An 8,419-nucleotide genomic window follows, 5' to 3' on the forward strand; every position below is an offset into this window, starting at 1 on the left:
TTAAGAGGTATGTGAAATTAGTAAATGAGGAATGTGTTGCCTGATTTATGAGCTTTCTGCAGCTTCTGCCAATGGGTGGAGGAATGGTGGAGGAAGGGGAAGAGGGTGTGTGGTGTTCATCTCCAGGGTGCTTCTGCTTCCTGACTGTATTTGGCAAATAGCTCTTGTTCAGTCAAGTTCTCTCTGTGGGATATCAACTCGTGGCAATTTTTGCCAAATTTCTCCACTTCAAATACACTTCTGCAATACAACGGGTTTTGCACTGAGCAGTTCACACATTAGGCACACATTACTGGACACGTACTGTGTGCCAGGAACTGTGACAAGAACTTGCCGTGCTTTGGGCATAAAAGGGGCAAAGAAGTCACCCTGATTAACTAAGATCATTCTAGGGACAAAGATGGTGGTCAATGCACAACCAAGAGTTGAATCACATCACATATTGACCAGTGACCAGTATGAAGTGGAAACCATCAGCTGGATAAGGGAGCTGGAGAACCTGAGAAGGGAGGTTCTGATAATGGGGTGACTGTGTGGGCCTCCCTGAGAAGGGATCTGAGCACAGAGGAAGGGGAGGTGCAGGGTAGCCGTGAGGTCCTCTGGCAACAGGGCTTCAGGACAAGGATTCTGCATGTGCAAATGTGTGACAGTGGCTGTCTCTGCTATGTTAAGGGTGTTCCTCTCACTCTGATGGTAATGGAGCACTTCAAGGCTTGGAACAGACAGGTGACCTGCCCTGAGCTCAGGAGACTGCCTGGGCGTTGGCAAGGGGTGTTTTCCTTGGTTCCCATGGTTCAAAGGGAGATTCAGGTGAAGGGGTGGGAGGCAGGCAGGTCCCATGGAGTCCAGGGTGCCTGATGGGAGGCTGTGCCTTTCCTACAGTCCCCAGACTCCATTACTTCTCACTAGGTTAATCCTGAGCATTCCAGCAAGCCAAGGGGCCAGGAGGCAAGGGACTCCTCAGATACCCAAGCTTCGTCTAAGGGGTGAAGCATGGGGAAGCAATGCCATCTTGCAGGTGGGATAGTCCAGGGGTCTGTGTGTGCTCTGTCCTGTCCTGATGATGCTGTGGTAGCTGGGAGAGCCATTGAAGTGATCAATGTTCATGGAGCATCTTAGTCCTAGTGAGCCAAGGGGTCACCAGGCATCTGCTGCTTTCATTACATGTAGACAGGCCATGAGGGGCAGATGTTGGCCTCAACCGATAGGGCAGTTTATGGTTTTTGTGAGTAGTCTAGACACTCCATGAGGAATTTGATTTTAATTGGTAGAAGGAAATATCAGCGGTGTCTCTTTTGAATTTTTCAATGTTTTAAAATTTGTTCTTTTTACATATACATGACCGTAGAGTGTATTTTGACATGTTATACATACATGGAGGATAACTTCCCATTCATGTGTTTGTACATCTACGGAGTTACCCTGGTTGTGTATTCACATATCAACATGGGGAAGTTATGTCTGATTCATTCTGTCTTTCCTATTCTCATCCCTCTCCCCTCCCTTCATTCCCCTTTGTCTATTCCAATGAACTTCTATTCATCCCTTTGTACCGTCCCTTATTGTGCGTTAGCATCCACATATCAGAGAGAACATTCAGCCCTTGGGTTTTGGGATTGGCCCATTTGATTTAGCATGATAGTCTCCAGTTCCATCCTTTTACTGGCAAATGCCATAATGTCATTCCTCTTTATGGCTTAGTAACAGTCCTTTGTATATGTATACCACTTTTCTTTATCCATGCATGTGTTGAAGGGCACTGAAGTTGGTTCATCTTGTGAATGGAGCTACTGTAAACATTGGTGTGTTCACATCACTGTGCTATGCTGATTTTAAGCCCCTTAGGTATATGCTAAAGAGTGGAAGAGATGAGGCAAAGGATGGTTGCATTCCACATTTTCTGAGGAATCTCCATAGTGCTTTCCAGAGTGGTCGCACCAATTTGCAGTCCCACCAGCAATGTATGGATGATCCTATTTCCCCACATCCTTGCCAACATTTTATTGCTACTTCTATTCTTGATAATTGCTATTCTGACTGGAGTGAGAGGAAATTTGAGTACAGCATTAATTTGCACTTCTCCAATTGCTAGAGATGTTGGACATTTCTTCCTATATTTGATGACCATTCATATTTTTTCTTCTGTGATGTGCCTGTTCAGTTTCTTTGACCACTTTCATTAGGTTATTTGGGGGTTTTATGGGAGGGTGTTAATATTTCTAGAATTATTTCTATACCCTGTAGATTATTGCTCTATCCGAGATTTAGGGGGCAAATATTATCTCCCTTCCTGTAGGCTCTCTCTGTTCACATTGTTGATCCTTTCCTTGCTGTGCAGAAGTTTGTTAGTTTGATACCATCCCATTTGTTGATTCTTCATTTTACTTCTTGAGTTTTAGAAGTGTCATTATGGAACCTGGTTCCTAAGCTGACATGAAGGAGAGTTGGGCCTACGTGTTCTTCTAGTAGGCAGAAGGCCCCAGTGTGAAGCCTAGGTTCTTGGTCCACTTTGAGATGTGGTTTGGGCAGTGTGAGAAATAGGTGCTTAATTTCATTTTCTTGCATGTAGATTTCCAGTTTTCCCAGCAGCACGTGCTGAAGAGGCTATATTTTCTCGAATGTATGTTCAGGGTGCCTTCATCTAGTATGAGATAACTATATTTATGTGGGTTGTCTCTGTGTCTTCTATTCTGTCCCATTGGTCTGCATGTCTCCTTTGGTGCCAATACCATGCTCTATTTGTAACGATAGCTCTGTAGTATAATATGCGTTCTGGTATTGTGATGCCTCCTGCTTCATTTTTCATGCTTGGATTATTTTGGCTATCCTGGACCTCTTATTCTTCCAAATGTATTCCATGACTGCTTTTTCTATTTCTGTGAAGAACATCATTGGAATTGTTTCATAATTTTATTAAATCTGCATAGTGCTTTTGGTAATAGGGTTATTTTGACAATAGTAATTCTGCCTATCCAAGAACATGAGAGATCTTTCCATTTTCTGGGGTCTTGTTGAATTTATTTCTTTAGTGTTCGGTAGTTTTTGTTGTACAGGTCTTCCACCTCTTCTTTAGATCGATTCCCAATTTTCTTTTTTGAGGCTGTCATGAATGGGATAGTTTTCCTAATTTCTCTTTCAGTTGATTCATCACTGATGTATAGGAAAGCAATTGGTTTTGGGTGTCAATTTTATATCTTTATTCTTTGCTGAATTCATTTTTGAGTTCTAGATGTTTTCTGGGGGAGTTTTGGCATCTTCTGAATGTAGAATCATGTCATCAACAAATTGGAATAGTTTGAGTTATTCTATTCTTATTCATATCCCTTAAATTTCTTTCTTTTGTCTAATTGCCATGGCAAGCATTTCCTGGACTATGTTGAATAGAAGTGGTGAAACAGGACATCCCTGTTTTGCCCCCATTTTTAGAGGGAAAGCTCTCCATTTTTCTCTAGATAGAATGATGTTACCCTGGGATTTAACATCTATAGCTTTTGCAATGTTGAGGTATGTTCTTACTATCCCTAGTTTTCCTAGTGTTTTGAGCATCGATGGATGCTAAAATTTGCCAAAGGCTTTTTCTGCATGTATTGAGATCATTCTGTGTTTTTTCTTTAAGTCTATTGATGTGATGAATGACATGTATTGATTTCCATATATTGAATCAACTTGCAATGCTGAGATGAACCCCACTTGACTGTGGTTCACTATGTTTTTCATATGTCTTTGCATGTGATTTACCAGAATTTTATAAAGTATTTTGTACCTGTGTTGCTGAGGGATATGGGCTGAAGTTTTCTTTCCTTACTGTGCCTTTGTCTGGTTTTGGTGTCAGGGTGCTAGTAGCTTCATGGAATGAGTTTGGAAGGGTTCCTTCTTTTTCTATTTCATGGAATAATTTTGGGAGGGTTGGTGTTAGTTTTTCTTTGAAGATCTGGTAGATCTTGGCTGAAAATCCATCTGGTTCTGGACTTTCCTTTCTTGGTAGGCTTTTGATGACATCCTCAATTTCCTTGCTTCACTACATATTTTTAAATATTCTATGTCCTCATGATTAACTTGAGTAGGTCATATGTCTCTAGAAATTTGCCATTGTCTTCAAGATTTTCTATTTGAGTATAAATTTTCAAACTAGTTTCTGAATATCTTTGGTATTTTGATCATGTCCATGGTGATGTTTTTCTTTCATCACAATTTTTAGTTATGCGAGTGTTCTCTCTCTTTGTCTTTGTTAGCTTGGATAGTGGTTTATCCGTTTCATTTCTATTTTTTTCAAAGAACCAACTTTGTGCTTCACTTTTTTTGTGTGTTTGTTTCAATTTTATTGATCTCAGTTCTGATATTAAATATTTGCTATCAACTACTGCTTTTGATGTCGATTTGTTCTTCTTTTTCTAGGGCTTTGAGAGTAATCATAGGTTATTTTTTGTGACTTTCCTTTCTTTTAAACATTACAACCTCATGTACATGTATGACTGCAGGACTGATGTGATCCTGCAATATGTATAACCACACAACTCAGAGATTACTCTCTATTTATATAGGATCTCTCAAATTGTATAATGCATTCTACTGTCACATACAACTAATTAAAACAAATGAAATAAAAAATTAAAAAATACAATGAACTCAATGCAATGAAGTTCCTCTTAGAATTGGCTTTGTAGTGTCCCAGAGATTTTGATATGTTGTAGCAATCTTCTCATTTACCCCTCTGTATTTTTTTTATTTCATTCCTGATTTCTTCTACAAATACACAATTGAATATTATTCAGCCATAAAGGAGAATAATATTATGGCATTTGCAGATAATTGGATGGAATCGGAGAATATCATGCTAAGTGAAATAAGCCAATCCCAAAACACCAAAGGCCAAATGTTTCCCCTGATAAGTGGATGGTGATACATAACGGGGGTGTGGGGGGTAAGAAAAGAATGGAGGAACTTTGCATTATGTAGACAGAAATGAGAGGGAGGAAGGGACAGGGGTGTAAAAGATAGTAGACTGACACAGATATCATTACCCTATGTACATGTGTGATTACATAAATGGTATGAATCTTCATCGTGCACAACAATAGAAATGAACAGTTGCACCCCATTTGTGAACAATGAATCAAAATGCAGTCTGCAAAAATAACTTTTAAAATATCACTTGTCATTCAATAATGTATTATTTATTCTCCGGGTGTTAGTGAAGCTTCTATATTTTATTTTACATTGATTTCCAATTACATTCCAGTATTACTTTTTCAGTTGTGGGGTACCAGAGTGGGGACAGACAGTGGGTTTTGATCCCTTGAGCAGCACAAACTCAGAAAGTACCTCGCTCCTTAAGATGGCACCAGCTACAGTGGCCTGGGCTCTGGGGTGTGTGGGGAGGTGACCTGAGATCCTCTTCCAAGGCACAGCTACTCCGGGCTGCTCCCCTAACTGGCTGCCAGTCTGTGTGGACTGTGATGCTTTCCAGGGGCCATTGTGCTGACCTAGATTGTGAATAAAATTCTTCCCTCACCGATGCTCTGCAAAGGGGAGTCCCACCTCCCCTGCCTGGAGGCAGCCCGGACGAGGCCAGGGGGCTTTCCTTCTCTTTCTCCTTTACTATTTTATTTTCATGGTGGTGGGAGGACACAGGAATTTTATAATACTGGGTTTCTTTGTGGCCTAGTTGCACATGCATAGAGCACAATATGACCAAATGCCCCTCATGGTCCCCTCATGCCTCTCTGGTCCCCTCATGCCTCTCTGCCCCTCCTTCCCTCCTCCCTGGTTCCCCTCCCTCCCTTCTGCTTTCATGATACTCTGGTTTTCCTCTTCTATCTTCCACATACAGAAGAAAACTGTGCTTGTCTCTCTGGGTTGGTCCTATTTTGCTTGATATGATGATATGCCTGAAAATGTTGTCATTTCCTTCTTCTTTATGGTGGAGTAAAATTCCATTGTGTACACAGACACATTTTCTTTATTCGTTCATCTGTTGGGGGACACTTAGGTGATTCCACAGCTTGATTATTGTGAGTAGTGCCGTCATAAACATGGGTGTTTTAGTTATCTTTTTTCTGCTGTGACCCAAAATCATGACAAAAGCAATTGGAGTAGGAAAAGATTAATTAGAAGGGTTCACAGTGTCAGAGGTCTCAGTCCACAGAGTCCATTCCGCATACCAGAAATGTGGGGCAGAAAAAGCAGCTCAGCTCAGAAATTAGCCACCAGGAAGCAGAGAGAAAGTGAGGGGGTGGGGAGAGAAAGCTCCCTTCTCTGAACAAACATAGACCCCCAAGGCATGCCTCCATGGGCCCAGCTCTTCCATCCACACCAGACCTGTCTAGCATCACCACTGAGTTAATCCTTATTAGCTTAAGGCTCTCACAACCCAATCATTGTACCAATAAACTTCTTTGCATGAGCTTGTGAGGGACACCTCATGTCTGAACCATAACGACAGGTATGCAGGTACCTCTGCAGTTCTCTACTGCACACTGACTTTAATTCTTTAAGATGAACGCCAAGCAGTGGTAGAGTCGATCACACAGCAGTTCTATTTTTGGTTTCCTGAGGAACCTCCACCCTGATTTCCATAGTGGGTTTACTAAGGGACATTTTCTCTAACAGTGAGTGAGAGTTCCCTTTCCCACATCCTCACCACCATCTAGATCTGCTGGACAATATGCATGGACACACATTTTCAAGTTCCCCAGTGAGGACATCCTGGGACATGAAGCTGGCTCAGTGGGAATAAGGAATCTCTTGACCCTGGCTTCAACCTCAGACTTGACCAGGGCAGCCAGGACAAGGTGTGTATCCCAGGAGCCCTTCTGATGGCTCCTCCTGTCCCTTGATCTTCAGGAGCAGTGAAGTCCACAACGGTGTTGTGTCTCAGCCCTGTTCCTTGACCCCAAGATTTTACTGGCAGTCGGTATCTCTGCCATCCTCCTTCACAGGAAGCAGATGTCCTGACTCTAAGGCCTGAGGAGGGAGGGTGGGCAGCAGGCTGCTGCAGAGGGGCAGGGTCAGTGGGAGGCCAGCCCACCTGGGCACAGCAGCAGAGTCAGTGGCGTCTAGAGAACAGGCGCACAGTCCTCGGCACCCTCAGGTTCTCATGCGTCTTCTGTGGTGTCCCCAGTTCTTAGGAACTGTGTGGGGTGTGTAGGAGATGAGTAGGTTCAGGGTTTGCGATGGGTGTCCACTGAGACCTAGGGGCTCCAGAGATGACAGACCCAGGGGGTGTGATGAAGGGCAGTAGATTGAGTGTGTCTCCAGGTTAGTCCACTGCTAGGCCTCCATAGTCCACAAGATTCCATGGTGTCAAGCAATGTCGAGAAGTTCTAGGTTAGTTCTTCTCAGGGCTGCTCCCCTCTGACACTCAGTGTGGCCAATCTGAAGGGAGAGGGAGGGGGGTCAGGACACAGGAGAGGCCGAGCTCAGAGCTCTGTCTTGGGCTTGTCGGTCTACTCATGACGGGCACACCAGGATGGCCACACCAGGACATCATAGCTCTCAGAAAACGTGTCATGAATGGAGAGCAGATGATTGAATGGGGACAAGTTTCCCACAGATCCTTCATCTCTCCCTGCTACCTGTGACCCTCAATCTTTGCCACCTTCTTCCTGCTCCATGGTGCTCAGCCTGAGAGAAGGAGCTGTAGAGAAACCTCTGTAGAATCTGCTCCTAATGCCTCTCTTCCTGGACACCCACAGCCCACAGGCCCCTGTTGCTCCTCTGCTCAGTCCTTGATGCCCCTTGGCTGAGTCTACTCATGGTCCTGAGCAGGGACCCTGGACTTGCCTCTGGGCAGCAGCTCATGACAGCTCCTCAGAAAGTGATGAAGTCCAACTGAACTCTTCAGGATGGCGCTCCTCCACTGCCTTGGGAGCATGTCCTTGCTCTCAAGGGTCATCCTGCCTTCTTTCTCCTGCCTACCTCTCCTGCCCAGCCATCTTGAAGTTCTGAAATCAAACTCAGTCTGGTTTAATAAGAATAATTATTCTCATTTCTCTTTACATAAGTGTTCTATGACTCAAATGCAGACAAACAAAACGAGCGATTTTCTTCCTTGGCACTTACTAACAGCAGTACTGCCCTGGATATAGGTAGCCATTCATCTCCAGGGAAGAGCAGGACTGTAAAAATGACCCTCCAAACTGAAACCCTGAAATGCCATCTCCTCAGTGATCATGAAAAGCAATGATCGTTCTTCCACCTTTACAGTGTATTTCAAAATATTAAAAACACTCAATGTACCAGTTAAATGTCATTTTGAACATTTAAAGAAATGTAAACAATAATAAAATGTGTACTTTCTGCGTAGCGATTTGAAAACAAGTGTGTCTGTGTTTTATTCCTTTGTGAAAACTTACCCAGAGGTGTCTGAATCTTGTTGAACTTCTTCATATTAACTGAAGATGCAGAACAACAGTCCTTT

General features: G+C 43.2%; 1 protein-coding gene across 1 annotated transcript in view; it reads left to right on the plus strand.

The window, feature by feature from the left end:
- LOC306654220 (signal-regulatory protein beta-1-like) overlaps nucleotides 1-7,704 on the plus strand; it is a 32,822-nt gene extending 25,118 nt beyond the window's left edge. The window contains exon 6 of the mRNA XM_079127548.1: nucleotides 7,553-7,704. The gene's annotated coding sequence lies outside the window, so the exon portion shown is untranslated. The remainder of the gene's footprint in view (nucleotides 1-7,552) is intronic.
- The last annotated feature ends 715 nt before the right edge of the window (nucleotides 7,705-8,419 follow it).

The sequence above is a fragment of the Sciurus vulgaris genome (genome assembly GCF_902686455.1).
Source record: "Sciurus vulgaris genome assembly, chromosome: 2".
NCBI lineage: Eukaryota > Metazoa > Chordata > Mammalia > Rodentia > Sciuridae > Sciurus > Sciurus vulgaris.